Below are 24,507 nucleotides of genomic sequence, written 5' to 3'. Positions count from 1 at the left end.
TCCATATAGCTTTCAGTCTCAATCATTTTGTGCTTAATAAATGAAGCTATCGATTTCATTACACTGTGGAAACACTCTATGAGACCACCAGTAGCTCTCTGTCCTTCCTGGCCTACAATCTGGCAACCAGCCCTCACATTATGACCAAGCTGCAGGAGGAGATAGACACTGTTTCCCAACAAGGTAACCCCTCTGCAGACTCCTATATAGTACTATTCATGTGGAACAGGAAATATGATAGTGACAGTATTTTAGAGGGTACTGATGAGTGTGTAACCCCTGTGCACTGCAGACTCCTACAGTATCTATTACTATTGCTTTGGAACAGATGGTTAGATAGGTGACAGTATTTTGCAGTGTGCTAATGTGTCTGTAGCATCCCTGTGCAGACTTCTGCCCAGTATTATTCATTTGAAACAGGAAGTAGATAGGTGTTGTTGGAATCTTCAGAATAGTTAAAAGGCCAGTACCTGAGGACCTGAGGGATCTACAGGGTATATACCTTAAAAGCATGTCTGACATGCAGTGGTGTGCGTGACCATAGAGTGATTTCTAAACTAATACAATTATCTTAAAATAAATTATAAAACTAACAGGTAATCAGTGCAGAGACTTGTGTGATATGTGCTCTCCATCTGACTCGTGCTGCTGCATTTTGTATCATTTGCCAAGAGCTTTCTTTGGTCGACCAGACAGGAGAGTGTTACAGTAATCAAGGCTGCTAGTAATACAAGCATGCATTCGTCTCTCAGTGTCAGCCTGGGAGAGGAAAGGTTGCACCTTTACAGCTGTGTTCTGTAAAGGTCCATGTAATATTCAACCTTTTTAAAAGCTTCCTAAAGGTTGTAATGACTATCTTTAATCGGTAGCGATCAGGGAACGAGATCCCTTGAAATAAATATGTCATTTACAAACGCTGTTTTGGTTCGGAAAACACGCTTTTTAAAATGGAGTGTCCTACCTGGTTTTTGCTCGAATGACTAGTTCTGTGACATCCATATGTCCGCAATGCATTTCACCAGGAAATCAATCAAACTGTTTGACTGGTGCTACAGAGTCGATAGTTGCCCTTAGTTTGGTGTTGAAGCTGGTTAATAAATCATTATCACAGGAGGAAGCTGTTGATGGTGTACTATTCATATTCATCATCATGAATCTCATCTGCTCAGCGACATGGCTAGATAAATAATAGAGGATGCAACAGGAGTAAGACCCTTTGTAATCACTAGGTCCAGGGTGTGGCAGTGGTTATGGGTGAGCCCAGTAACTCGCTGAATAAAGTCCGTAGAATTCAAGAGATTCATCAAATCCATGGCTGTCGAGTCAGTCTCATTGTCCACATGTAGGTTAAAATCACCAATGATAATAATCTTAGCATAATTTGAATGAAAGGTAGATGGGCCTTGGATGAAACCGTGATCTTTACATTTCTCATCCTTGTCATCAGGTGTCTTTATCACTCATTACTGTGCAACAGGAGGCTGATGGAGGTAGAAATGGGAGGACAGCTCATTGTAATTAGAGCTTGACAGACATATCTGATATTGGCCTTAAAGAAATATCGGGGAGTTATTCACCATGTTATATATAATATAGAGGAAACTGGACAGCACTTATTATGGATCATTTAACACAATTACACATGACACAACTGTGTTAACAGAGACACAATACGTCCTGCTCCTGTACATGTTTGTATATACTGTACATTTTCCCCTATGTCTGCTAAGGGCTTCACTGCTTTTTCCACTGTTTATGTGGCACATAATATATTTATATGTAATTGGCCATCTACGCAAATGTGTTATTTTATATGTATGCACTTTATCTTGCATGTTTACAGACTCCCCCCATTCAATTTCACGCATTTCTATTTGGAGTATAAAAGGCACTAGATCACCTGCGGGTATATAAGCTGTGGCTTGCGCTGCGTTCTTCAGTTGGCAGTTAATACCTGAACCAGTAAAGACTGAGGACCAGACGACTCACTAGTGTGTTTTCCATTTATTCTTAAGCATAAGCATTAATACAGTTTGTCATTAATGTAGGCTTTCTATTTAGTGTACCGTTATGCATAGTAGCATATGAAGTTTGTAGTCTGTTAGCGGTAATTGCGCTAGCTTGGTATCCTAAACGAGGACGAGTTAGCACTAGCTTGCCGTTTACGATGAGTGGTTGTTGTCAAATGACACCTGACAAAACATGTCGAAGGGAGTCTGGTGTAACGTTTGCCTGACTCCACTGATACAGATGTATGTGTAGGATTTAATGTTAGAGTGTTTTGTAGTTTACATTTTCTTTGTTTTTCTTCGTTTTCTCCTAACGGTTAAGAGAAGGTAGACGGTTAGAGCCAGAGCCCGAACCGCTGATGAACAGCGCTGTAGTTTACCGTTGCCAAGGCAACCAGGCAGCTCACAGGTTGTACCATATTTCTAAATCATTATTTTGATATAATACTGAAATGTTGATATTATATTGTTATTGTTTTACATTGTAATTTGTATTGTTCCAACTAAGTTCATTGGCAGTTAATACCTGAACCACGAGTATGTTTTCCATTTATCCCCCCCCCCTATACTAACCCTAACCCCAACCCCACCCAGAGACCTCTTCATCCCCGCTACCCCCCTTGTACAAGTTCTCTCCTGCTAATACAAATAAAATGAAATAGCCGACTGCCTATGGCCCCTGGTGTGAGCATTGATTACTTTGTCTTATGATGACTGTTGGATAGATGATTCAATTACTTAAACAAATGTATTGTTGTAAGTCGCTTTGGATAAAGGCGTCTGCTAAATGCCATGAATGTAAATGTAAATTACAATGGAGGTCCAGAAACGACCCCGAGCCCCTACCACTGATCTATATACCTATATCTATGTCTGTGTTTTGTCTATTAATTAATAATATGATGATGATTCATCCCAACGACGTATATTTTCCAAGAAACAACATGAGCATATCTGTAATCAAATAAATATCTCCTGCGTCATAATGCTGTTGTCTTGATGACGCTGCTAGCAATGACGTAAATTTATGTAAAGGTCACTTGAACCTCCAGTTGTTGTCAAATAGCCTTTGCTGGTTGTCATTTGTAATGTGTTACGCTCATTAGTGGAAATACACAATGGAGAAAAACTGGTGGGACCCGCCGCAGGTAAGTTTGCCTTGCTCTATTTTAGTTTAAATAAACGGGAATACTTTATATTCAATTGCCCCAATACTTGGGCCAAATGTCCAAGGACGTAGAATGTATCTTTCGAGAGGGGGTGCTGCCTAAATGTTGTGTAAAGGGCTGTGCCATGGCTGCTGGTGGGCCGGTCGATCTGTGGGCTGCGGGGCCGGTGGGCTTCGCGCAGATCCCCCCTACCTTAATCGAATAAGCACTAGGCCGACAAGCTCCTGTATATTTTCAGCCTACCTCAAGTCCGTGAACTGCCTTCAAGTAAACGCAAAGCTGTAAGAAGCAGGGCTGAAAATTAATCAAATTTAATCAAATCAAGCTCTATCATCCGTGGTGACAACATGTTACTGTACACTTGTTTGTATTCGTATGTTATCGTCCAGTCAAAGTAGCCTACAATTCAAAGCAACATTTCCCCCACAATCAGGACCTAGACCTACTGCAAAGAAATACCCTTAATTGGCTACTCTTTGTTGTTAGATCTCTGGGAAGTAATTCATCCGACTCGGCAGACAGTTTGATCCCAACATCAAGTCAAATCGCGATAATTTCGGTGAGCGCTTAATTCCAAAAACAGCTGTTTGTCAGTGAAAGAGCAGCGTAACAGCCTAAAAAGTGAAACGGGACGAGCTCAATCGTTGTTACAGAGAGAAATGTGGCTGCAAAATCAACCATTTTAAAGATCAACATTAAAACGAGACAGCTTTATAAATAACCTATAGAGGATGGACTATCGAAGAAAGATGATTGACAGAACAATATCAAAATGGTTAATTTGATGTTTTCAGGTAGGCCCTATCTAAAATATAACCAAACATAGTTGGCACTAATAGGTCTTAATCGACAGGACCTTTCCTTAAGTAAGTCGTAAGTTGACTTTGCAAAGGGCCTACAATTACTTACTGTACAGGCCTACATGATTTGCAATATAAATTGTGTCGGATATGTTGAATAAAAGGTAGATGTAGGCCTTTTTTAAAGGCAAAACTAGAGAGCCCCTTTTGGGAAATTGGGAACGCAACAGCCTATTCTTGAGAACATTGTGAGGTACCGCAATCTCTTTGCGAGGGAAGCCTGTTATCTAACGCAATCATATTTCTTGACGTTTCCCTGTCATTGTGTCTGTCATCTCCATCAGGAAGTTTCAAAGCCCTATGCTACTGTATTTGATAACTACCCACTCACCCCATTCAGGATGGCTAAACATAGACAATATGTAAAGATCACTGGAGACAATTGAATGGTTTTATACTCAGAAAAGACAAATACATTCATAGAGACATTCTCGAGACTGCACCTGTAGTGTGTTCACTGTATGTCCACAGGAGTGTAAAGAGGATCAGGCTGCCCTGATGATGGAGGCAGCAGGACCGGCAGCTTTCGCAGCCTACACCCCACTCCCACAGAGGACATCAAGACGGGCCAGGCACACGAGAGAGAGGGCCAGAGTGGCTAAAGAAAGAAAGGAAGAGAAGGAGGGTTGGAGGAGGGAGATGGAGGAGAGAGCGGAAGAGGTGGAGGGAGCCCAAAACCTTCTGCATAAGGTGAAGGAGCACACCGATGCAGAGAAGGAGAGGCTGAAGGAGGAGAGAGAGAGGGTGGACAAGGACAGAGAAATGGTGGACAAGGACAGAGAAATGGTGGAGAGGAAGAGGAAGATAGTCAACCATCTTAAAGATAATATGGAGAGGAAGAGGAAAGTGTTGGATAGAGACACTGAGAAAGTGAATGAATGCAATGCAATACTCAGTCGCATTCAAAAGACGCAGGAAAATAACAAAAAGGATTTGGAGGAGAGGATTGTCCAGTTGGAAATAAAGGCGAAAGAGGTGGAGGAGGTGGAGAAAGTGACAAAGGAGATGGAGGAGACTTTCCAGAGGGAGATGGAAAAAACAAGAAATGAGATGAAGAGGAGAGAGAAGGAGGTGGAGGAGAGAGAGAGGGTGGTGCAGGAGAGAGAGAAGGAGGTAAAGAAGAGCGAAGAGAGATTAAAGATGAGTGAGAAGGAGACCGAAACAATGGAGGTGATGAAGAGAAGGGTAGAAGAGGTTGACAGAGAGATGGAGAGAATCCTAGAGGAGAAAGAAATGGAGGTGAAACAAGTGAAAGAGAGGATGGAGGTGATGAAATGGGCAGAGGAGGAGAGAGAAAAAGACAGGAATGAGAAGAAGAAAGAAAAGGATATTGAATGGATGAGAAAGGAGTTGGAGGTGATGAAGAGAGTAGAGGACGTGGAGAGAGAGAAGGAGAAAATCCTGGAGGAGAAAGAATGCGACGTTAAACGTGTGAGAGAAGAGATGGATGTGATGATAAAGAATATGGTGGAAAGGAGGGAGAGGGAAGTGAAAGAGGAGATGAGGATGAAGACAGAGATGGAGAGGGAGAAGGAGAAGATTGAGAAGGAGAAAGAAAACGATATTGAATGGATGAGAAAGGAGATGGAGGCGGGTATGAAGACAGTAGAAGAGATGGAGAGAATCCTGGAGGAGAAAGAAATGGAGGTGAAACAAGTGAAAGAGAGGATGGAGGTGATGAAATGGGCAGAGGAGGAGAGAGAGAGAAACAGGAGTGAGAAGGAGAAAGAAAAGGATTTTGAATGGATGAGAAAGGAGTTGGAGGCGATGAAGAGAGTAGAAGTGGTCGAGAAAGAGATGGAGAAAATCCTGAAGTAGAAAGAAGATGACGTTAAACGCATGAGAGAAGAGATGGATGGGATGATAAATAATATGGTGGAAAGGAGGGAGAGGGAAGTGAAAGAGTTGATGACAAAGATTACAGAAGATGTCGTGAAGAGGATGAAGACAGAAATGGAGAGAGAGAAGGAGAAGACTGAAAAGAAAAGAGTAATGGCGGCGAACCTGGAGTTTGCCAGAGAGAGCATGGAGAGGGCTTTCCATAAAGGGAAACAAAATACAGGTATGCCCTCCATTATCTGCTTACAGTGCATTCTAAGCATGATCCTTTTGGCTTCTCAAATCACCTCAAAATAATTTAGATTTTATCTATACAAATGATAAGACAATTTTTCTCTTTCAGATATTTCAACACAGAGACAATTCTGGAAATCCACAACTATCTCGAACTTACTACCACAATAACTACCCTGCATACTACCACTATAACTACACTTGCCGTTTCAATTCTCTTTCATTAAAGTCATATTCAAAGGCAAACTGTGTGTCATGTTTGAAATGCTGTATTTTACAAGTTGCATAGCTGTAAACTATGTTGAGTGATGATGAGTTTAGGAAGAAAAGGTATGTAAAAAATGAATACTCCTGCACACACGATTGTTACCTCTGCTTATTTATTGTGTCGACGTTTCGGTTTATGACCTTTATCGAAACATTTTTATCTGTGAGGTCTGTATTCCTAACACCACAAAAAGACAAAGTGGTGGTGTTTGTGTTTTTTACATTTACAAGTTGAGGAAGAAAAAACATGGCACATGTATGCACATGGGTTAGATTAGAAACAATCTGGGTAAACCTTAATTTGAAGAGGTATGCATGAGGTCTGTTATGTTTTTCTCTATATGCCATAATATTGATTACAATGATCAACATATTTGTACCCTGAAAAGAACCCAAACTGAACAAGTTCCCCATTATAAGTACCTGGGCATTTACATAGATGATACACTTTTAAAATACATGTTGAAAAAGTGATCAAGAGTTTGTGAGTTAGACTTGTACTTGTTTTGTAAAGAAATGTCTTGCTTCACCTTTGATAATAGGAGGAAGATTGTCTTGGCAACGCTCCTCCCTGTCCGTGATTATGGTGACACAATTTAAAATCACACGACAGCCTCAATTCTTAAAACACTAGACCCGATTTATCACTCTGCTCTGCAGTTCATTTGTAGGCATGTTTTCTGTACCCACCATTGTCTTTTGTATCAGTCTGTGGGTTGGGATTCTTTGACGTTGAGAAGGGCTTATCATTGGATTTCATCTGTATATGAAGCAGTTCTTTTAAAACTCCCATTTTACCTCACATCATTGCTTTTATGGCGACTTAGTGGCGATCAAACTTGCAGCTTGTTACTATTTAATGTGCTACAAGTGATTACAGAATTGAGAAGAACTTTTTAGCTGCTGTGCTCCTCAGATATGGAATGATCTTCAGGCTAGACTGAGGTTGGAGCACTTGGTCCCTTACACTTGTACCATCATCTGCTTTTTAGTGGACAATATATGCAATAAATACCTTTTTTACACAAACATCTTGAATCAGAATGGGTCAGCCCTAGCCTCTTACACAAACAGGGTCACAGTCAATGGGTACAAAACTGGAGCAAACGTGTGTATACCAAGATACTGTACCTCGACTCCTTTCCATTCCAAAAGAAATGTGTCCCTTTCCCTTCACTCAAATGTTGTGGATGACATGTACATAAAGCTACACACTGGTGCAGGTGTGATGTTATGAGAGCTTTAGCATTTAGCATTTCCTGTGTCCAGGCGTTCTATTCACTTCTAATAGGAGAAATGAAGGTACACTTGCCTCATAAGGCTCATTCTTGTTTCATTTGTCCTATTAGCTCCTACTGACCTCACTTTACACAGACACAGAGGAGGAGAGACTCAGACTCATTAGAAGTTTATTACTGGATCAGTTTACAAAACAAAACAAAACTGCATGGAGCGTACAGTACAGCAGAGCTTGGAGTACCAGACATGAACACACACCTCACATGCACACACACATCGGAGCTGTCACAGTGGTATACCTTGGATCACAAACAGACACACACACACACACACACACACACTCACTCTCTCTCAGGGCTGCATGCGGATAGCTCCATCCAGTTTGATGACCTCTCCATTGATCATGGGGTTCTCAGCCAGTGATGTCACCAGGTGGGCAAACTCTGCAGGGTCTCCCAGGCGCGAGGGGAAGAGCACTTGGCGGGCCAGGAATGAACGCACCTTCTCAGGTTAACCCGCCAGGAGAGGAGTGGAGAACAGACCTAAGGAGAGGGAGAGAGAGGTTGTCTGATATGGAGAGGAAGGGGGGGGGGGGGGGGAGTGTGTGAAAGAGTGCGTATGTATGTGTGTGTGTTTACTGACTGGGTGCGATGGTGACCACACAGATGTCCATGGGTGCCAGGTCTCGGGCGATGGGTAGAGTCATCCCAACAATACCCCCCTTAGAGGCTGAATACACAGCCTGACCCACCTACAGAGAGAGAGAGTGAGAGTGAAGGAAGGGGCTGTTGAGACAGTGTTTGTGTGTGTGTGTGTGTGTGTGTGTGTGCGTGCGTGCATGGTTCAATGGAGGTCTTTGCAATCTGTTGGTTCTTGTGTGTGATTGGCTGACGGTACTGCAGCATGTTGACCTCTTCCTCACTGCAGGGTCTACTACAGTTGGAGCAGTCAGAGAGCACAGCCTGGGCCCCTGCAACCAAACATACACCCTGAAATATGGTTTGGACAAAGGATCCCAATGTCAAGATAATATTGCTGTAGGGAAGCTACTCTATGACACAATACCATGTGGAAATGTCAATGATTTTCTAAAGATGAGTGGATAGTGGATAGTGGATAGTGGATAGTGGATAGTGGATAGTGGATAGTGGATAGTGGATAGTGCCTGGTGGGGTCGCAGACTTCAGGCAGATTGTTGACCTAATACGAAACATTAGTACTTTATTTGGACATTATATGATACTTTTGAAGCCCTGAAATAGTGGGAGTATGTTTACAAATGTTTTTTTAAAAACCCATTGAATTAAAGTTGAGAATCTCTACTTTGACCCCATAATATTTGTTTGATTTCAAATCCAAGTGTAGAGCTAAAAGAACAGAAAATGAATTCCTCTTTCCAATACTTATGAAGAGCACTGTATTCATGTTAATCAGTTGCTTCATTACTGTAATATGTGATGTGTTTTGAACTAGTATTTTGAAATACTGTTTTTAGGAGCCAATGATATAAAACAAGTGCATACATGTAAAGAACATAACACATTTTTAGAGGAGTTCAAATATGTAAAATTCAGTATTACTCGAAAGAAAATATTTGCCCAAAAATATTTGCCCCATAGTCCTTCTTGAATCAATGGGTCTGCAAACTATTAAAACCCGATAGGGATCAAACAGGCAGCAACTATTAGCAGGATGTTAAGATAAAGGCCGACAATAACATCACTGAGTGTTGCCCTCTGCGCAGGGATCCTTTCAATCATTCACTAGCCATGGCTTCAACTTCACCTCTCACATACTCTTTCGCCTGTGTTTCATGATCTGAAACACAGGTGTCATGATGGGATAAAATAATCACTTCAGCAGACGTGTCCGGGGTTACTCAGAAGAAGCGATTGAACCTGTAAAGATGGGTTACCTTCCGTACTTCTCCACCGAGACATGGACTCTCCTTGCCTTACTCATCACTCTGATCGTAGTGTAAGAAGTTTTAATAAAAAATATTATTTGTTAGTTAGTTAGTTGTAATAATACATACAAATGATAGTATTGATAATTACAGTTATCTAACAGTTTCAATGATACCTATGACTTGATCGTTTTGCTTTTGTTTCAAGTCAGATTGTTGATTTATATTTGTTCTGACCAGGTATGGATACTGGCCATATGGAATATTAAAAAAACTAGGCATTCCTTGTCTCAAACCCATCCCTTTCCTCGGGACGATGATGGGATATAAGAAGGTTTGTAGAGATTAAGCCCATAAACAACAACATTGTAGACTCATCCATGATGTGTGTTGTTGTGGTGAAAGCCATGGGAGCTGAATATGAATTGTTTTACCCAGAAAAATGGGCAATAAAGCTTTTGAACGAAAACGAAAAGAGAGGAGTGCGAGCCGGTCTGTAGTGGAAAAGGGCCATCATAAACTAAGCCACAGTTCAGGTTTATGACAAGCATTTATGAACTGGCTATTTCTTTGTTTTGTTTTTTGTTCCCAGGGTGGTTTCACCAATTTTGACACAGAGAGCTTCCAGAAATATGGGAAACTGTGGGGCTGAGTCTGCTAAACTGATCCTGGTTATTGTTAACTATGATGGATATATGTATCTCTCAGTGTCTACAGTATACACTCTTAAACCAGGCGGACACCGTGCGATTTTCACAAACACAGACGATCCAACCGACGAAATGGTCTCGTACACCAAGACAAATGATCTGTCTTGATGCAATGTACACTGCCCAAGCAACAATTTCATGCTTCCACATTAATAATTTGAATCTGTTATTGAGCGATTTAAGTTTTAAGCTTTTAAGTATTCTGTAGTATGGTTCCTGTGGGGGGACATGCAGCGTTCGGCCTGTAGAGGGAGCTACAGGACCGTGGCCAGGGTGACGTCGGCGAGGCTCCGTTGCACACCTGTTGCAAATGAAGCCTCGTTGACTAGATGGTTTAAGATGTGTGTGCCTCGGCGTTCGAGGGAGAAGGAGGGCGACTGGAAAGTCGCCGAGTGGCGTGTTACGAACATTGAAATTATTACGAACATTGGAATTATTACTAACATTTTATGAAAATAAACGGGATACTCCCAGAAAACAGTACCTCGACTCCGCCTCTGTGTCACAGACTTGTTACAGTGGCGCCCAACATGGGGCACAGCGAAGGCGGAGAAAAAAAGGGAATGGAGGCGTTAAGCGCGGCTATCGGAAGGATGGCCCTTATACTGGAGCAGCAGGCCCACCTCCAGCAGGAGCACCAGACCGCGGTGAGGGAGATGGTGACGGCAAGGGCTGAGGACCATACCCTCCTCCTGGAGCTCGTCAGGGCCCTGATGATGGAGGAGGGGAGCCGGCCCTTTGCCTACGCCCAGCAGCTGCGGGACAGCGCGCGGCGGTGGCTGGACCCAGGGAACAGCTCATCGGAGGAGGTCGGGGACCGGGTGGTGTTGGAGCAATTCCCCACGGGGCTCCCGGCCCGGACCGCCGCCTGGGTCCAGTACCACCGGCCCCAGGATCTCGCGGCCGCCGTTACCTTGGTGGAGGACCATCTCTCCTTCCCGCCGCAGGAGCCCCTATGACCAACGCCCGGTCCGGCGCCCGGAAGGAGCCATGGTGACGGAGGAGGAGAGACCGGCGCCCGCCCCGAGGACGAGATGGCAGGGGCAGGCATGTCGAGAACCAGCCCTGGCCCCACAGGAAGCACCCCGAGCGACAGGGGGGGTGTGTTGGCGATGCGGACGGCCGGGCCATGTACAGGCGGAGTGCCCAGTGAGGGAGGTGGGGCAGGTCGTCCGCATCGGCGACATACCGGGCCCTCCCCCCGGACCAGGAGCGGCGTATCGTGTTCCGGTAAGGATACAACATGATATGCACCAGGCCTTCTTGGATTCGGGCTGCATGCAGTCCATGATCCAGGAGCGCCTGGTTCGACCGGGGGCATTGTTAAAGGCATCGAGGGTGTTGGTGAAGTGTGTGCATGGGGACATTCACGAATATCCTGTGGTCACGATCAAGATTCATTTTGAAGGGAAAAAGCATAGTGTACAGGCGGCGGTTAGCCCGCGCCTCACGCATCCCCTTATTCTGGGTGTAGATTGGGAGGGGTTTCCTCAAGCGGTAAGCAGGGCTACCGGGGTGCGTGCACGACAGAGAGGGAGGTGTGAGGCGGGTAATGTGTTCTGTGCTGAGGCGGCGCCTCGCGACACTGCCGAGGAGCCGGAGCCGGCGGGGGGGTCTCAACCCGAGATTCCCCCGCCGAACTATCCGTTGCTAGGTGACTTCCCCCTCGAGCAGTCTCGTGACGAGACCCTACGATCGGCCTATGACCAAGTGATAGCGATTGATGGTACTTTGGTATGGCCAGACGCAGTACGCGCCCACCCCTATTTCGCGATTATCAGCGACAGGTTGTACCGAGTAAGTCGTGACTCACATAGCCAGGAGGAAGTAACCCAGTTGTTGGTTCCCCGTAGCCGCCGGGAAATGGTCTTCCAGGCGGCTCATTTCAACCCCATGGCGGGCCATTTAGGTTATGATAAGACACTAAACCGTATAATGGCTCGATTTTATTGGCCGGGAATTCGGGCAGAGGTGCGTAGGTGGTGCGCGAATGTCAGTTGGTAAAGCCCCCTTGCGGCCCTTACCATTGGTCGAGAACCCATTCGACCGCATTGCGATGGATATTATCGGGCCATTTGATCGGTGTACACAGGGATATCGATTTGTGTTGGTCTTGATAGATTACGCAACCCAATACCCCGAGGCAATACCGCTGCGCAATATCTCTGCCAGGAGTGTAGCGCAGGCATTGTTTCAAGTAATCTCCCACGTGGGAATCCCGAAAGAGATTCTCACCGATCAGGGCACTAATTTTATGTCACGCACCCTCAAGGAACTGTATGGCTTGTTGAACATCAAGGCGATTCGAACCAGTGTTTACCACCCGGCCACTGATGGCCTTTGTGAGCGGTTCAATCGGACCTTGAAGTCAATGATCCGGAAGTTCGTACACGAAGATAGTCGGAATTGGCATAAATGGCTAGATCCCCTGTTGTTTGCGGTACGGGAAGTCCCCCAAGCTTCCACCGGGTTTTCCCCGTTTGAATTACTCTACGGGCGTAAGCCTCGGGGTGTCCTAGACCTTCTTAAAGAAAATTGGGAGGAAGGGTCTAGCGACAGTAAAAATGAGATTCAATACGTCCTGGACTTGCGCACAAAGCTCCACGCCCTAGGGGTTATCTCACGCGAGCATTTGCTGCAAGCCCAGGAGCGTCAAAAGTGACTGTACGACAGGGGAACTAACCTGCGAGAATTTACAGGTGTGGTCACACGTCGCATGGGGGACGTGGATTACGAGGTAGTACGCTCGGACCGGGGGGATAGCTTGCAGGTGTATCACGTAAATCTCCTAAAAAAATGGAACGACGTGGTCACTGTTGCTCTGGCTACAATAATTCCAGAGAGAGATGAGTTCGGTCCGGAAGTCCCAAAATCAAAAGTTAGCACTCCGGTCGGTATTGATAACCATCTCTCTGCTAGCCAGGCCACGGACGTTGCAGATTTGCAAGCTAAGTTCGCGGACGTGTTCTCTCCCTTGCCCGGTCGGACTACGCTTATCGACCACCACATAGAAACGCAGCCGGGTTTAACGGTGCGCACGCGTCCCTATAGGTTGCCGGTACACAAACGAGACATTGTGTGCAGGGAATTGGAAGCCATGCTGGAGCTGGGTGTGGTCGAGGAGTCCCGCAGTGACTGGTGTAGCCCCATTGTGCTTGTCAACAAGCCGGAAGGGGCTATACGGTTCTGTGTGGATTATAGACGGGTTAATGCGGTCTCCAAGTTCGATGCCTACCCGATGCCCCGGGTTGACGAGCTCTTGGACCGGCTTGGCACGGCCAAGTATTTCACGACGTTGGATTTCACGAAGGGATACTGGCAGATTCCACTCTCGCCGGTATCCCGGGAGAAAACTGCATTCTCCACTCCGCTCGGGCTATTCCAGTTCACGGTGCTCCCTTTCGGGTTGTTCGGAGCCCCAGCCACTTTTCAGCGCCTCATGGCCCCTGAGGTCCCTGAGGCAGGCGGGGCTGACGGCCAACCCGAAGAAGTGCTTGATCGGGCGGAGGGAGATCCGGTATCTGGGGTACCACTTGGGTCGGGGGGAGGTGCGGCCACAGATTGAAAAGACTGCGGCCATCGCAGCCACTCCGCGGCCCAAGACAAAGAAGGAGGTGAGGGCCTTCCTGGGGCTGGCTGGCTATTACCGGCAGTTCGTGCCGGGGTTTTCAGAGCTGGCCAGTCCCTTGACGGACCTCACCCGGAAGGGTGCCCCGGATCCGGTCCAATGGTCGGGCCAGGGGTCGTTCGAGGCCCTTAAGGGAGCTCTTTGTGGAGAAACGGTCCTGTATGCGCCTGATTTTAACCTCCCTTTCTCCCTACAGATGGACGCGTCGGATAGAGGCCTGGGAGCAGTGCTGACCCAGCGGGTGGAGGGGGCTGACCGGCCGGTGCTGTACCTGAGCCGCAAACTATCGGAGAGGGAGGGCCGGTACAGCACGGTGGAGAAGGAGTGCCTGGCCATCAAGTGGGCGGTCGGCGCCCTCCGCTACTATCTGCTGGGTCGCGCTTTCACCCTCTACTCCGACCATGCTCCCCTCCAGTGGCTCCACCGGTGGTATCTCGCGTTGCAGCCCTTCAACTTTTCGGTCGTGCACAGACCGGGGGCGCAGATGGTCGTGGCAGACTTCCTCTCCCGTGCAGGGGGGGGGGGGGGAGTAGGTTGTCAGCCGTCGTGTCCCCGGCCTGTGTCGGGTGGTGGGGGTATGTGGGGGGACATGCAGCGTTCGGCCTGTAGAGGGAGCTACAGGACCGTGGCCAGGGTGACGTCGGCGAGGCTCCGTTGCACACCTGTTGCAAATGAAGCCTCGTTGACTAGATGGTTTAAGATGTGTGTGCCTCGGCGTTCGAGGGAGAAGGAGGGCGACTGGAAAGTCGCCGAGTGGCGTTGTGTTACGAACATTGAAATTATTACGAACATTGGAATTATTACTAACATTTTATGAAAATAAACGGGATACTCCCAGAAAACAGTACCTCGACTCCGCCTCTGTGTCACGGACTTGTTACAGTCCCAAACACAACTTGTGCGTTGCCAATGTTTGACAACATCCTGGATTCTCATTGGTTGAGGCTCCTATATTGCCTCTGAGCACGTCTCAAACTGCATGAATAAAGAGGAGCCACGACACGTCAGAATTCAAATCGGAAGTGATTGTGTCTTCCCTCCATGTCATTGAAAGGGCAAAAATGTAATTAAAAAAATAAAGAAAAAAAGGGTTCTAAAAGGATTCTTTGGTTGAATAACTCTTATGGGTTCCATTTGCAGTGCCCTGCATAAGTAATGGGACAAGCATTTTTTCTTCTTTTGCATTATGCAAATGTCCAAATTAAGCACTCATGTTTAGTATTTGGTCCCCAAATACTAAACATGTATTTGTATGCAAAAGTGCAAAAGTCTGTGACCCATTGACCCAACCAGACGCTGGGTATCTTCTCTGGTAATGCTCTGCCAGACCTATATTGTAGCGATTGTTGTTTGTTTTTTTAGGATGTTTTGTCCTCCTCTTCAGCAAATTAAATGCATGTTCTATAGGATTCTATAGGATTCACTTTTTGGCCCTGAATAATTTCCTAGTTGCTATGGCAGTATGTTTTGGGTCATTGTCCTGCTGTATGGTGAAATGCCGTCCAATGAGTTTGGAGCAATTAACTTGTACTTGGACTGACAAGACGTTTCTGAACACTTCCGAATTCATCCTCATCAAAGGAGACGTGAGCCAGTTCCAGTGGAAGCCATACATGCCCAAGGCATAACACCCCCTCCCCCATATTTCACAGATGATGTGGTATGCTGTGAATATTGGGCAGTTCCTTTTTTTCTCCACACTTTCTCCGGTACATGTTTTTCCAGAACTCTGCAGGCTCTTTTAGGTACTTTTTAGCAAACCGTAACCTGGCCAGCCTGTTTTTGTGGCTGAGTAGTGGTTTGCACCTTGCAGTGTAGCCTCTGTAGTTCTGCTGGTGAAGTCTTCTGCGGATGGTAGTCTCTGACTCATTGACGCCTACTTCCTGGAGAGTGTTCCTAATCTATGGGTAGTTTTTTTATTATTATTTTTTTTATTATGGTGAGCATTTTTTGGTTATCCACTGGAAGTCTTCCTTGCCATTTGCGATTTCTTAGCTCACCAGTGCTTTCTTTCCTTTTAATGAAGTTCCAAACTGTTGATGTTGGTAGGTTTAAGGTTTTAATGTTTCATTTTTTTCTGATATTTCAGCATCATAATGGCTTCCCTGACTTTCAATAACATCTCTTTGGTCCTCATGTTGACAAGACATCAATAGCAGACTGCACAAATTATGTGACGGAACACACCTGTCAAGCCAATTGTCCCATCACTTTTGTGTAGCCTAAAATAGCGGGATTATGCATAAAAGTGTTGTAATTTCTGAATGATAAACCAATATGTACACAAATAACATCAAATAAAAGATGAGAATCTCTACGTTCTCATTTCAACTCCAAAAAGAAGAAAAAATGCTTCACTGTCCCATTACTTTCGCACGGTACTGTATAACCTTCTGTGGAAAAGGGTTCTACATGGAACCCAAAAGGTTTCTTCAAAGGGAGAGTGGAAGAAGAACCCTTTTTGGTTCTAGGTAGCACTTTTTTTCTAAGAGTGCAGGATCTGTGATGGGTCTGTCTGTCTCTATCTACGGTATATTCGCTTGAATGTCACAGCCTATTTGAGTATTGTTGCTGACCATGTGCATCCCTTCATGGCCACAATTGACCCATCTTCTAATGGTTACTTCCAGCATGATAATGCACCATGTCACAAAGCAAAAGTTGTCTTAAACTGGTTTCATGAACATGACAATGAGTTCAGTGTTCTTCAGTGGCCTTCCCAGGATCTGAATCCAATAGAACACCTTTGGGATGTGGTAGAACAGGAGATTCACATCTTGAAAGTGAACCTGAAAAATCTGCAGGAATTGAGTGATGCAATCACGTCATCATGGACCAGAATCTCAAAGGAATGTTTCCAACATCTTGTGGAATCAATGCCACGAAGAATTGAAGCTGTTTTGAGAGCAAATGGAGGCCCTACCCAGTATTAGTATAGTGTTCCTCATAAAGTGCTCTGTGAGTGTATATCTAACTATCTTTGTTTTTGCTGGTCTGTAGGATCTATGATGGCCGTCAGCCCATCCTGTGTATCATGGACACAGCCATGATCAAAACCATCCTCATCAAGGAATGCTACTCCCTTTTCACAAACAGGAGGGTAATATGCTTCATTGAAGTGGTTGTATGGGGAAAAAAACATAAGGGCTCCTTAAATAGATAATATCATTGTTATGATAGCATTATTAATATTAGGTTAATCTTGCAGTATATAATAATAATTATTTTTCTAGAATATCTATCTCAACGGGCCTCTGTATGACGCCGTGTTTATCGCTGAGGATGATGCATGGAGACGGATCCGCAGTGTCCTGTCTCCCTCCTTCACCAGTGGGCGGATCAAAGAGGTACAGTCCCATCTCTCCTCTCCTTCTTTCATTCATTCCTTTATACAACACAAATAAATGAATGACTAACAACTCTGACGTGTGTATGTGTGTGTGTGTGAGAGTGTGTGTGATTTGTACTGTGTATATAGTGTGTATTCATTGTTGTTTGTTGTTGTGTGAAGCAGCAACTTTAATGAATTAATCCAAGACAAATTTTCATCCAGGACAATAAAGTATATTTGATCTTATCTTCGATAAGTTCAGTGGTCAGATGACAGAGTATAGAATAATAGTTCATCTTTGGAGTCACTTATTCTTTGACTATTGTGACGGCCGCCGGGGTGTGCGGGCGCGTCACGGACCCAAACACAGTGTAAGCAGAGAGGTCCACACCAGAATTATAATCAAAGATATTTATTCGGTTAGCGGGGAGAGTGAAATGATAGAGAGGGTGGGGGTGAGAAGGCGTCGTGTCGTGAAGATAGCAGGGGGGTTCGGTACACGGTGGGTGGTCCTCTTACGTTCCAGGTCGGGGCGGCGTAGTCAGACAGGCGAAGGTTGGCAACGTAGCGGGCTCTCCTATGGTCAGGGGTCATACACTGGACAATGGTGACTTGGCTTATTCTCTCTCTCTCATCAACTGCTCCTTGGTTCGCCGTAGCAACTCCTCCCCACTGGGTGCTCCGTGGGCTACTTTTGTACCGTCTCTGCTGCTCCTGCTGATGCCCTTCACCTGTGCCTTGATGGGCAGGAACTCCATGTATGGGCATACGGTGATTATCTCCACGGGTTGCAGCTGTGGCCCCTTGGGGCGCAGGAACTCCATACATGGTCCTGCCAAAGACAACACGGGGCAAGAGAGGGACAGCAGAAAAAGCAGAGACAAAGCGAGGCGAGATATATACTCCATTTACCACCGTCCCACACTCGCGCATGGGCTTAGGCACGGGCCGGGCGCCACACTATATACATAATGTATCCTGTATGGATGTATATTCTCAGGCTATATAAACATTAAAATAATTCCTGTTTCAAACATGATGTTAATATATGTTTTGCACATATTAACACACTGCCAATGGTTTGCGCTCTACTCATTTGACAAACACATGGGCCCTGTCAAGAACCAACCTCTAGTTCCTAAATGCTGGACACTTGGAGATCTGAGTGGATTGGATACAGAAGTGTCTAGGGATAGAGCCTAGGAGTTGTTTCTGGACAGGGCTGTGCATTGAATAGGATTGGAGTCACGTATCATGGTATTTCCTGTTCCTGTTTGTAACCGTGGCATTTCCTGTCCGTCCAGCATTCTTCCCCTTCATGGGTCCTGTTATGGCAAACATGGAGGTATCCCTATTCCCTACCTCGGTCACAGATTTCTTCTACGCTGTCTTTCAGAAGATCAAGTCCAATCGCGTGGCTAGCACCAGGAAGGTATGTAAATATAACTGATCAAATATACGATCTTCAGCCAGTATTGTGTAATACAATTGTAGAGATTTGGTAGCATCTGGTAGTTCTCATGTGATTTTGATCTGACGTAAGCCTGCTTCCAGAGTCGGGTAGATTTCCTGCAGCTGATGATAGACTCGCAGAAAGACAGCAACTCAAAGGGAGAGGAACAGAGTAAAGGTGCCTGCCTTAAACACACACACACACACACACACACACACACATCCACACACACACACACACACACACACACACTGTATACTAGCATCTAACACACACACATACAGTACCTGCCTCAAACACCTATACCTACAAACACACCGTGGAAATACTCTACTTCGTCCCTTTCTCACACCTACCACCCCATTTCTCCCATCATCATAGGATTGAGTGACCATGAGATCTTGTCCCAGGCAATGATGTTCATCTTTGCTGGCTATGAGACCACCAGTAGCTCTCTGTCCTTCCTGGCCTACAATCTGGCAACCAACCCTCACATCATGACCAAGCTGCAGGAGGAGATACACACTGTGTTTCCCAACAAGGTAACCCCTCTGCAGACTCCTATATAGTACTATTCATGTGGAACAGGAAATATGATAGTGACAGTATTTTAGAGGGTACTGATGAGTGTGTAACCCCTGTGCACTGCAGACTCCTACAGTATCTATTACTATTGCTTTGGAACAGATGGTTAGATAGGTGACAGTATTTTACAGTGTGCTAATGTGTCTGTAGCATCCCTGTGCAGACTTCTGCCCAGTATTATTCATTTGAAACAGGAAGTAGATAGGTGTTGTTGGAATCTTCAGAATAGTTAAAAGGCTAGTACCTGAGGACCTGAGGGATCTACAGGGTATATACCTTAAAAGCATGTCTGACATGCAGTGGTGTGCATGACCATAGAGTGATTTCTAAACTAATACAATTATCTTAAAATAAATTATAAAACTAACAGGTAATCAGTGCAGAGACTTGTGTGATATGTGCTCTCCATCTGACTCGTGCTGCTGCATTCTGTATCATTTGCCAATAGCTTTCTTTGGTCGACCAGACAGGAGAGTGTTACAGTAATCAAGGCTGCTAGTAATACAAGCATGCATTCGTCTCTCAGTGTCAGCCTGCGAGAGGAAAGGTTGCACCTTTACAGCTGTGTTCTGTAAAGGTCCATGTAATATTCAAGCTTTCTAAAAGCTTCCTAACGGTTGTAATGACTATCTTTAATCGGTAGCGATCAGGGAACAAGATCCCTTATAATAAATCCCTTATGAATAAATGTTTCATTTACGAACGCTGTTTTGGTTCGGAAAACACGCTTTTTAAAATGCAGTGTCCTACCTGACATTCGGTTTGCATATAAACATGTTGTGAGTGCCAGGGGTGTTCTAGGGGAGTAGACTGACCTTTCTCTGGTGGCTGCCTCTCCCAATCGTGTGCGCATGCAGAAAAACAACAGCTAATGTCCAACACTGCAAGTTCATTTCGGGGGGATATATTATTATTAGGGAGGATGTTGTTGTTTGGACAACTTCAGACAGAATTTCTCCACGATGGCAGATTTCCGGCAAACTTACTTACTCTTCTTTAAGTGATACAAATATGTTTTAGTCACATTCTTGATATGGGTTTCAAAATTAAGATCTGAGTCAATGGTAACACCTTGTTTTTTTGCCTGGTGCTTAGTGTTACTGTAAGTAGTGTCTTTAAGTGTGCAGACAGTTTGACCAGGACAAGGACAAAGAGCATTTTGGCATCAGCATTAATTAATTAATTCTAAGGTCATTAAGAACCTAGTTAATAACTTAACAACATAGTGCTATCTCAGTGCTATGATTGGCACAAAAGCCAGATTGGAACATGTCAAAGGTACAGTTGGGAAGAAGGAGATTATTTAACAGTTTGAACACCTTTTTTTCAAGAATTATTATTTTTTTGCTTAAAAAGGGAAGGTTGGAGATTGGCCTAAAATCGCTAAGGACTGAAGTGTCTAAGTTACTTTTCTTCAGGAGGGGTTTCACCATGGTAGTTTTAGGTGCAGATGAACAGACCCCCACTTTGCTGAGCATTTCTGTATGACCACTGCAAAAGAGTTCATAGTGCTTCCATGTGGTGGAAGGTGGGGTAACAAGTCATCAAACACATCTTCAGGTCTTGCCTGAGTGATCCTCCTCACCTAATATTGGTTCTCTTATCTCAGAAGTATGTTGCAAATTCCTCACATTTGTAGGTGGAGAGCAGATCACCAGGTGTCTTGTGGGCGGGATTTATAAGGCTGTCAATCGTTGAAAAGAGCACTGTTTGAGTTGTTATGATTCATTATCAATTTTGAGAAATGATCCCGTCTTGGCGTTTTTTTATTGCCTTATTAAAAGCAGAAAGATGCTCTCGAAGAATATCAAGGTGGACCTGCAGTTTTTGTCAGCTCAGACTTTCTGCAAATTCTTTTAAATTTGGCCACAGCCTTTTTCAGTTTGACTGGTGCTACAGAGTCGATAGTTGCCCTTAGTTTGGTGTTGAAGCTGGTTACTAAATCATTATCACAAGAGGAAGCTGTTGATGGTGTACTATTCATATTCATATTCATCATGAAATTCTCATCTGCTCAGCGACATGGCTAGATAAATAATAGAGCGAAAATATATTTTTTCCCCACTTCTAATAGACTGACATGCATTCATGTTTAGCCAGGTTTCAGATAAAAACATTACAGTGCAGCTTTCGCTCTGAGATAAGATCAATAAAGGTTTTGCCAGATAGGGACCTAATATTCAAAAGCACCATGGTAATGTTCTCTGGGCTGTTCGGTGCTGCCCGGCCACAGTTAATGGAATGGATACCAAGTTATTCACATTTGAACCACCTGACAGTTTTCTTGTAGTCTGTCGACTGTGATAGGAAATAATAGACTATAGCACATTCAGTATTCCAAGCAGTCAATCCACTAAAAGCAGCCCAGTTTAGTGGCATTTTGACTTCTGATTGATCCTTGTGTACATCTATCATTTACATTGTTCAGTGGAATCTAAATGTATTTTCTTCTAACTATCAAGATAACATTATTTAGCGATTTTTTTGTTTATTCATGTACAACAAAAAAGCAAGTCACTATTACACACGTACATTGAAAGTAATGGCGTTCTGTATGCGGGTGTCATGAAATTAGGCTATGCAGATTAGAATAAGTACAGTACTGTGTTCATTTCCCAAAATAAGAACACAAAAAACTAACAGCTCTTCAGATTTGCAACGAAAAATAGTTAGTTCTGGGTTTCGGCTACGTGAACGACCAATCACTAGTGCTCATGTGAGTGTAATATCCCTGTGCAGGCTCCTATCCAGTACGAGGCTCTGATGCAGATGGACTATCTAGACAGCGTGATCAACGAGTCTCTCAGGTTGTACCCCATCGACTTGAAAGAGTCGCCAAGAAATCTGTTGAGATCAGCGGCATCACCATCCCCAAGGGTATGGTCGTCATGATACCCATCTGGACCTTGCACCGTGACCCCAATGTGTGGGAAGACCCAGAGGAGTTCAAACCAGAGAGGTAATGGGCCACATCTTAACCACAACCACAATATCAATCACAACAGCAACGATAAGAGCAGTGTTCCACAAACAACCATAAAACAAACCTAAATGCGACGACCAAACACAAACAGGTTTCTTCAACCATGTATAACCATCATATTACTGTGATTTAATTGATATGTTCTTTAACCCCTCCTCCTCTGAACTCTCCGTGTGTAGGTTCAGTAAGGAGAACAAGGAGAGCATCGACCCATACACCTACATGCCGTTCGGGTTGGGCCCACGGAACTGTATCGGGATGCGATTCACTCTGGTATTGATGAAACTGGCGATGGTGGAGATTCTACAGAGGTTCAACTTCACCGTCTGCAAAGAGACAGAGGTGAGACAAAATAATGATACAATGATTGTAAATATAATTTTGTACCTATGACTTTGTTGCGTTTCTATATGTAGCAGAGGTGATTTTGGAATCACACTCGCGTGATGAGGTAGCCCTGCCTGAGACATGTAAACTGAAGTGTCGCCCTCAGACCTTGAGGATGTCCTCTTGGCTTAATAGTAGCGTTTGTGTCTTCCACATGGGAGACCCGGGTTTGAACCCCCATACTACAATTCTGTACTTGCGTACTGCATGAGTATGTACTCCCCATTTAATTTCCCAGATTGCATTTTTCAGTACTAGGCGCCAATCATCCTCAGTATAGGCTACCTACTAAATGATGGAAGTGTGAGATTTAAAAAAAAAAAGCTATTTGTATTTCTGCAAAACTCCCTCGAGACTTCATAGGGCCATTTTAATGTATGTCGACCCAAGAGAGGTTGTCCAGGAGTTTGAGTTTATTTGAATTTATAGTGCAATGCTACCCGAACGTAACAGTGACACTGTATTAGGTAACATTCATAGTGTAACGCTGACATCTGTTTTACTCGTTCCTTCATACTTTAACTGTGTGTCAACTCTCACCAGATCCCCATTGAGATGGACCTACAGAACACTCTGATGCCCATACGGCCCATCAAACTCAAGCTGCTGTCCCGCTGCCAGGAGTCCGACGACAACCAGCTCAAAGCAGACAGCCAGTGATGAGGACCTGCCCTGCTGCAGGTCTCTCAGTTATTATGTTACACATAGATCTAGGATCAGCCCCAACACTGGCTACTTTCAAAAATGGGCTTAAAAAAAAAAGGGCTTCGCTTTTGCCTTAAATTGAAACTAAATTGGCGCTAATAATTGCACTGTGACCCTAAAATGCACTGTGACTTTTATTCTTTTTTTATGTCTTTTATGCGTTTTTATTCTAATTTTTTTTTCATGCTCTTTCCTTTTTATCTATTTTACGTAAAGCACTTTGAATTGCCTCTGTGTATGAAATGTGCTATATAAATAAACTTGCCTTGCCTTGCCTTGCCTCGCCTCGCCTCTGGGCTCTGCTGCTACTGTATGCTGCTCTCTTTGTATCTGTCTATTAGTGGAGGTCCAGGACTAGTTGTACAGAGACAGTTGTTGTCTGTCGTCTGCAGTGCAGGGATTTGCATGTGACTTGTGTATGTTTTGTACTCGTCTGGTAGTGGGTCTCTATCATCCCGCTAAAAACGTGTGTATAATCACAAACTAAATCATAACATGAGAATGAACAACATGCCATCAAAACATGACAATAAATAGGTGTTAGATTAGATTCAACTTTATTGTCATTGTGCAGAGTACAAGTACAAAGATAACGAAATGCAGTTAGCGTCTAACCAGAAGTGCAAAAAAGCAGAAAAGTGCAATGTGAACAATATATACAGGTAGAGCAGTATAAGCAATATATGAGCAGTATAAGTAGTGCAGTATAAGCAGTATATGAGCAGTATAAGTAGTGCAGTATAAGCAGTATAAGCAATATATGAGCAGTATAAGTAGTGCAGTATAAGCAGTATATGAGCAGTATAAGCAGTATATGAGCAGTATAAGTAGTGCAGTATAAGCAATATATGTATTAACAGTAACATTATAAGCAGAATAAATATAGAATGCAGTATGAACAGTATAAGCAGTATATGAGCTGTATAAGTAGTGCAGTTACCAATGTATTGGGTCTATCTATGGGTATCGTAGTGCAGCAGTAGTCAAAATGTACCTGCATTTTATCGGTTGAAGTGCCATCTCATCTGTCATAAGATTTGACTTGTAAAACTGAAAAGTAGGATACAACTAATAGCCTAAATGTATAAACACAGACCACAACCAAAAAACAACATGGGAAAATCGTTTACGCATCCTCTGCAGCAGGAACAGTGCAGAGAAAAAGTATGTACAGTAAACCCCATAACTGAATACACTTCATA

General features: G+C 44.3%; 1 pseudogene across 1 annotated transcript in view; it reads left to right on the top strand.

Moving 5' to 3' along the window:
* LOC310824122 (cytochrome P450 3A27-like) overlaps positions 1 to 24,507 on the top strand; it is a 91,796-nt pseudogene that overhangs the window by 9,688 nt on the left and 57,601 nt on the right. Inside the window, exons 2-4 of the transcript in view lie at positions 19,027 to 19,187; positions 21,970 to 22,189; positions 22,393 to 22,555. The product of the transcript in view is annotated as a cytochrome P450 3A27-like (transcript). The remainder of the gene's footprint in view (positions 1 to 19,026; positions 19,188 to 21,969; positions 22,190 to 22,392; positions 22,556 to 24,507) is intronic.

Source organism: Argentina silus, assembly GCF_951799395.1.
Source record: "Argentina silus genome assembly, chromosome: Y".
Classification (NCBI taxonomy): Eukaryota; Metazoa; Chordata; class Actinopteri; order Argentiniformes; family Argentinidae; genus Argentina; species Argentina silus.
Note: the sequence above shows the minus strand (reverse complement) of the source record. Positions and strands in the feature narration are given on the sequence as shown.